At 38.3% G+C, this 6,993-nt stretch overlaps 1 pseudogene; it reads left to right on the plus strand.

Annotated features, from left to right (window-relative positions):
* Nucleotides 1-3,107: 3,107 nt before the first annotated feature.
* LOC118105069 lies at nt 3,108-5,670 on the plus strand (annotated as a pseudogene).
* The last annotated feature ends 1,323 nt before the right edge of the window (nt 5,671-6,993 follow it).

Below are 6,993 nucleotides of genomic sequence, written 5' to 3' on the forward strand. Positions count from 1 at the left end.
ATTATTTTCAGCAGGTACCAACAAATGATAAGGTCAAATGTAAGTGAATTTAATCATTAGGATTCAGAGGTGTGAAAGATAAACTCGTTCACATTTTTTCAAGAAATTCGGAAAATACTCAGCTATGCCGTGGACACATCGTTGACCACTTATTTGACTCATGATATACTGTATTAGCACTGTCGCCTCACAGCAGGAAGTTCTCCGGTTCAAATCTCAGCTCGTCTGTGGTTTTGCTGTATGAAGTTTGCAAATCTGTCTGAGTTTTCTCTCGCAGTCCTCAAAACACCCAGATTAGGGGTTGGGTTGATTGGCAACTCTAAACTGACTGTAGCTGAATGTAGGTAGATGTGAATGTGTCTCTGTATATAAACTCAACAGATAAGCAGTAAAGATAATGGATTGATAAAAAAATTTTAAAAACTTGATTTTCATCAAAGAAGAACTCTAGTTCTTCCAGTGACATATTAGAAGTTGAGAGAAGTGAGCGCAACCATGCAGCCTTTTAAAGACACAGACATCCAGGTGTCTGTTTCCAATCAGAGGGACACAAAAACAACTGGAAGGTGCGGAGGGAACTGTCAGGAGAAGCCGGGGTCTGATCAACTACATTTTCTCTGAAGCTGTGAACTTTGGCAGAGCAGGGAGAGACAATAACTGATGACGGCAGGAGAACTTCAAAGTTGCGGTGATTCATGCAGGTTGTCTCTGTCCTGGAGGTGAGAGGGATGAGTTGCCTGTAAAGAGAAAGTCCTTCGCTCAAAGTTAAATTAAAGTTTACAGGTGGAGACATTTTTCAACTGAAGATTAGCTTGTGCTTGAGAAAGTGATTTATCTGTTAATCAACATGGAGAAAAAAGTTCATTCAAAGTGTACAGTGCAGAAGCAGCTACCAGTGGCTGCTCCCTAAATTCATATTTAAAGCTGCAATAATTGATATTTCTATATCGACAAAGGATGAAATAATTTTGTGTGATGTGAAAGGGATCTCTTTTTGTGGTCGTAAAAGTTTTTCCAAGAGCCAAACACCCAAAAACTGAAGTCCGAGGTGAAGGGAGCGCCCTCACAGAAAACACTTTGAAACACCTCGTCAGTACTTCTGCAACATCGTTATATCATGTAGCATCAGGATGACCCACATTTACATAAAGCGAGAGCGGAGGCCGACATTTCCTATGAGCGATGGAATCAGTTGACCAATCACAAAAGAGTGGGCCAATTGGCCAATCGGAGCAGACTGGGCTTTATGGGGAGACAGGAGCTAAAACCCAGCTTTTCAGACAGAGGCTGAAAAGAGGAGCTGCAGCAATGGATAGCATGATGTGTTTTCTGAACATTAGAGCATGGAAACCTTTTAAAGTAATTAAAATGAATGAACCTTAATATGAGCAGGATATGTCTCCTTGATGTACTGAATCAATCTTCTCTTGGGTGTTGGTCTGAAGAGCTTTTTTATTTATTAGCCGTCTTAGTTCGATCACATGTGGCCTGTTGTTACTGTTTGTTTTGACACTTGTTACAGAATTAAAATGGTTTATGATTTTGTGACTTATTTTCTTAGTTGTTTCTGTATAATAACCAGTCTACTTTTGACTCACAACCTTTTGTATATCATTCTTTCTTATTCCATTCTGTCTTATCCACTGTCAAACCCCTTTTTCATCCTCAGCAGATCAGAAAACAATGAAAGAGAGAAGAAAAGCAAGGCTCCCCACTCTAAAACCTAAAATAAGGTCACGCTCTCGCACCTGACTGAAAAACTCAACAGTTGAGTTAAAGTGGGAGGTGAATGACACTTCCTCTCTGATCTGCTCAGGGTCACACTGTCAACTGAGGAGCCGACAGGTTGGAGAGAGTGAAAAACGTTTTTTTATTTCACAATCATGCAACAATCATCTCTCTTTGCTTGTTCTGACACATTTCTACACCAGGATTATCTCACCGCATGGGAACTCACTTACCTCCATCTGTTGAAGATATCAACAGGAATTTATGTGCTTCGGGCATAAGGTCCAGTGGATCTGTTATGTAAATGGCCGGGAGCATCACACATCGACATTTGATATGGATCGAGTTTCATAAATCTCACGAGTGGCTTGAAGCCGTGTTACTTCGCTGCTGAGAGCTTCCTCGATGTCAATTTCATGGATATCATCTGTCTCTCTTTGGTATGAAATACAGATGTAGGATCTCTTTCCCACATTTGAGAAGCAATGTGATACAGTTATGTATTGTGGCGGGGGACTGTTTGTTTGCTTAGCCTTTGCTCTTCCTGTGGACACGAAGTAGGCAGCCACAGTGGACAGTGGCATCAGACGGTTCGAGTCTCATGGGTAAAAGAAGCGCTGAGGGATGAAGCATGAAATCTGTTTAAACATCCAGTCAAACGCTACCAAAGTGCACTGGGCATATGATCTGCCTAAGGATACTCAAAGAAAACAGTGTTATGAAACCATTTTGTTTGTATTTGTGGGATGTTGAATGTATTTTCTATTTAAAGTTGAAATGGCACTCAGCGGAGCACATTCTTCCACTAAGTCCTAAAAGTCCCCATTATGAAACCACGTCCAAATCTTCACTTTTTTTTATTCAGATCTGCAACGAAACTGCACACACCCACTAATTTTCATGCCTGATTTTTTTTTCATCAAGATCTATAAATTTCCTTCTGGGAAATTGGTGAATATGTAAAAAAAATACTAATAACGGGCCCGAGCACAGGCATTTTGAAGCCTGTTGCGGTTAGTGGAGAGAGCGATCAATAGGGCCTCCCACCGTTCGGTGCTCGGGCCCTAATTAGTTGCTTTTAATTGATAAGTGGTTTTATATCATTATAGACAGTAAGATAGATGAAATATTGCTGCCAATTCAGATGTAAAGTAAACCCTCTATAATTACGATAATTGCTCCTATATATATGTTGATATGTATGTATATATGTGCTTTTTTCAAAGTTATAGATCGTGTGTGTGTGTTTTTGTGTTATAGATTCTGTCAGTACATTTCCATAGATATGTTCCCTGCACTAATAGTTTGTTTTAATGGTGTAGTTCATTTGTGCATCGCTCCAGAGAACGAAGTTGCCCTGTGAACTTCAGGAAGCCATAATGAAATGGGAGAAGTTAAAGCCAGATGATCCCATGTGCTGCTGCGAGTGTGATATCTACCAGTACGGATGCTGCTGTGACTGTGAAGATCTGGACGAGGCCTTTAACAGGTTAGAAGAAGTATGACCTTTAATGAGACACAAAAGGGTCACAAGGTGATTTACAGACATCAAATACAATTTAGATGCAATTCTCAATATCATATTTTAGCCATAATTGTTCCAAAAGCTAAAAAAAGTACTTGTTAGAATAAAACCATGTAAATAACCATGCATGGTGATTATGACAGATGAGTGACAGCATCAGTTGCAGCAGGTCAGTTTACAGCACCACAGGAAACATTGCACATGGGAGATTTTTTGTGAACAAGCTCAGCTAAAATATCCTTTGGGATAATGGGGGTCACATATCTCTGACTCGGTTATTTTGGACATCAAGGACTCAAAGGTTTTGGAATCCCTGCTTTAGTACAATAAACTTCAGGCCGAGTGAAGAAATGTCCCAGGGCCCCAGATCCTTCTGAGACTTCATGACTTCATGTTGCAATGTATTTAATCATAAATTCATTTTATTTTATCTATTTATTTATTTATCTTTTTACAGTTTATTTAAAACCAAACACGTGTGACATCACACCAAAGCACAATATAAAAATTACAGGGTCTGACCCTTCTAATAAGAAAACAACATGTGATTTTTCCTCATAGCATCTTATTAGTTTGATCAATGAAAGTGTATTAGCATCATTCCTAATTAAGTTTTTTTATTTTCAAGTGTTTGTAACTCTGCCTGAATGTGTGCGCTGCAGGTGGCTGAGACACAAACCCCCTCACAGCGGATGTCACTCTCCTGTTCTCGGGGCCCTGATTGACAACCTGGAGATCTCCATGATCCCGGCCCTGGTGCTGCTGCCTCTGCTGCTCAGGGCCGCAGCGCTGCACTACCTGCTGGGCATCATCATCCTGACAGCTCTGCCCAGCCTGGTCCTCTGGTACTACTGCGCCACGCACCGCAAGAGGAGAAGCACCCTCTTCTTCCTTACTCTGGCGCTGTTCTCTCTGGCCTACATGTATTACCTCTTCATCACAGAGATTCTACCGCGTGGGGACGTCAGCCATCTGCAGCTGTGCACTGTGACTGCTGGGATGATCCTCACCATCGGATCTCTCATTCACACCAAGAGAGGCCCAGGGTTTCACACCACCTCCACAGCCAGAGTGAGGAGGTTAACAAGGACTCTACACATCTTAATGGATCCATCCAATCAGCGGCCTCCTCCTCTCCTCCTGCCCTGACAGAAAAGTGGAGCAGATGCTCTGTGTGCAAAACAATGCGACCCCCGCGGGCCGGACACTGTCGAACCTGTGGATCCTGCGTCAAGCGTCTGGACCACCACTGTGTCTGGTGGGTTGGATTTGATATTATAACATCTTTATACTTCTTTGAATTGTACATTCACACCACATCATGAAAGTGAATATTGAATTATGACAGATTAGATAACTGCCCTGTAATTACACAACAACGTTCATGTCTTAAGCAAAGACTCCTACTGTACCCACTGGTTTCCTCAGGGCCATGCACAGACATTTTGGGGAGGGGGCTCAAGTGAAAAACTCTCTTTGCATCCAAAGATTGATTTTTAAATGGAAACTGCTCCCAGCAAAAATGTCTTGAAATGTAAACTTGAACTAGAAAACTGGTAAACTGGGATCTGTCTCAGGCCAACCAGGAAGACAGGGTGTCTATTTGTTTGTGAGCTTTATCAGACACTTTCCTGAACTGCACACTGCCAAGAACATTAAAGATGATGATGTCAGTTTTTTAAATCTCTTTATACCTCATGCACAGTTTCTGAATTGTTTCATTGTCTGCAATAGACTTACAACCTCAAAGACAAAAGAATAAAATGTATATATGATTTTAATCTTCCTGTTTATTATTCACATTTACTATATAGATAGAAACTCCAGAACCAACCATGATATACTGTGAGTATACTGAATCTATTACCACCAAACTAGAATAACCCACATGATAGTCTGACCAGGAAATATTCAATAGTCTTTCAAATGTAAACTTCAAATACTACATCTACTGAGTTATTTTAAATACAGCAGGTATATGGAGCCAACATATCCAGGTCAGCTTGGGTCTCACAGATCTTTGTCTTGTGGGTCTGTGTTGTGTTTGTGTGTTTGTGTTGAGGTGTTGCAGGATAAACAGCTGTGTCAGACAGGCAAACCACCGCAGTTTCCTGCTGACCCTCTTGGTGTTCGTGCTGACCTCTCTGTATGGGATCAGTTTGGTGCTTTGCAGCATCTGTCCTCGGCATTATGTCATGACGGCTCTCTTCTACTGCCCCGGTGTCTACAGCCAGTCCAGGTACAGCACTCTATATATCATAAATACATGTTTATGTATCATATCTTCTGTCTCATCCCAACAACTACATCAGAAGTCCACATTGAAAAAGTTCACCAAATTAATATAAACACAAAAATTTACTTTACTTGTTGCTATTAGATAATAGGTATGATATGATGATATTAGTAGAATTTGTAAGGACATATATTCTACTGCCTCATCTTTGATACATTGATGTATTTGAGTCATCAGTATTTGATTGTGGGAAACAGTTAAAAGAAGATTATATTTGGAAATTTTTGACTACTTATTTAAATTGAAGTAACGTAAAGTAACGTAAAGTAACGTAAAGTAACGTAAAGTAACTTAAAGTAACGTAAAGTAACGTAAAGTTAGTTTTAGTTACTTTTGTACATTTAATTACTTTTTAGTTACTTTTGTACTTTTAGTTACTTTTTAGTTACTTTGGTACTTTTAGTTACTTTTTAGTTACTTTGGTACTTTTAGTTACTTTTAGTTACTTTGGTACTTTTAGTTACTTTTTAGTTACTTTTGTACTTTTAGTTACTTTTTAGTTACTTTGGTACTTTTAGTTACTTTTTAGTTACTTTTGTACATTTAGTTACTTTTTAGTTACTTTTGTAGTTTTAGTTACTTTTGTACATTTAGTTACTTTTTAGTTACTTTTGTAATTTTAGTTACTTTTGTAATTTTTGTTACTTTTTAGTTACTTTTGTACTTTTAGTTACTTTTGTACTTTTCGTTACTTTTTAGTTACTTTTGTACTTTTAGTTACTTTTTATTTACTTTGGTACTTTTAGTTACTTTATAGTTACTTTGGTACATTTAGTTACTTTTAGTTACTTTTGTACTTTTAGTTACTTTTGTACTTTAAGTTACTTTTTAGTTACTTTTGTACATTTAGTTACTTTTTAGTTACTTTTGTACTTTAAGTTACTTTTTAGTTACTTTTTTACTTTTAGTTACTTTTTAGTTACTTTCCTACTTTTAGTTACTTTTTAGTTACTTTGGTACTATTAGTTACTTTTTAGTTACTTTTGTAAATTTAGTTACTTTTTAGTTACTTTGGTACTTTTAGTTACTTTTTAGTTACTTTCGTACTTTTAGTTACTTTTTAGTTACTTTCGTACTTTTAGTTACTTTTTAGTTACTTTCGTACTTTTAGTTACTTTTGTACTTTTAGTTACTTTTTAGTTTAGTTACTAAAAGTACAAAGCAATCTTTATTATATTCAAAAGTCAATGTTTGGCTTTGCTGGTCATGATGGGGAAAACAGATCATATCCGACTCCATTCAGCTGGTAAAAATGAAATGAAGAGCGAGGGGGACCATCATCCTCTCAGGGTTAGGGTCTCTCCACGGGAGATAGGAACTAAAGAGGATCTGAGGCATCACATTACAGCTGAGTAGCCATACAGTGGTAATCCTCTCAAACACTTAATCTAACCCAGCATGCAAATATTTGGAATCTGTCACTTGAAGGCAAATATGTTTCAGA

Source organism: Hippoglossus stenolepis, chromosome 3 (assembly GCF_022539355.2).
Source record: "Hippoglossus stenolepis isolate QCI-W04-F060 chromosome 3, HSTE1.2, whole genome shotgun sequence".
Taxonomy (NCBI): domain Eukaryota; kingdom Metazoa; phylum Chordata; class Actinopteri; order Pleuronectiformes; family Pleuronectidae; genus Hippoglossus; species Hippoglossus stenolepis.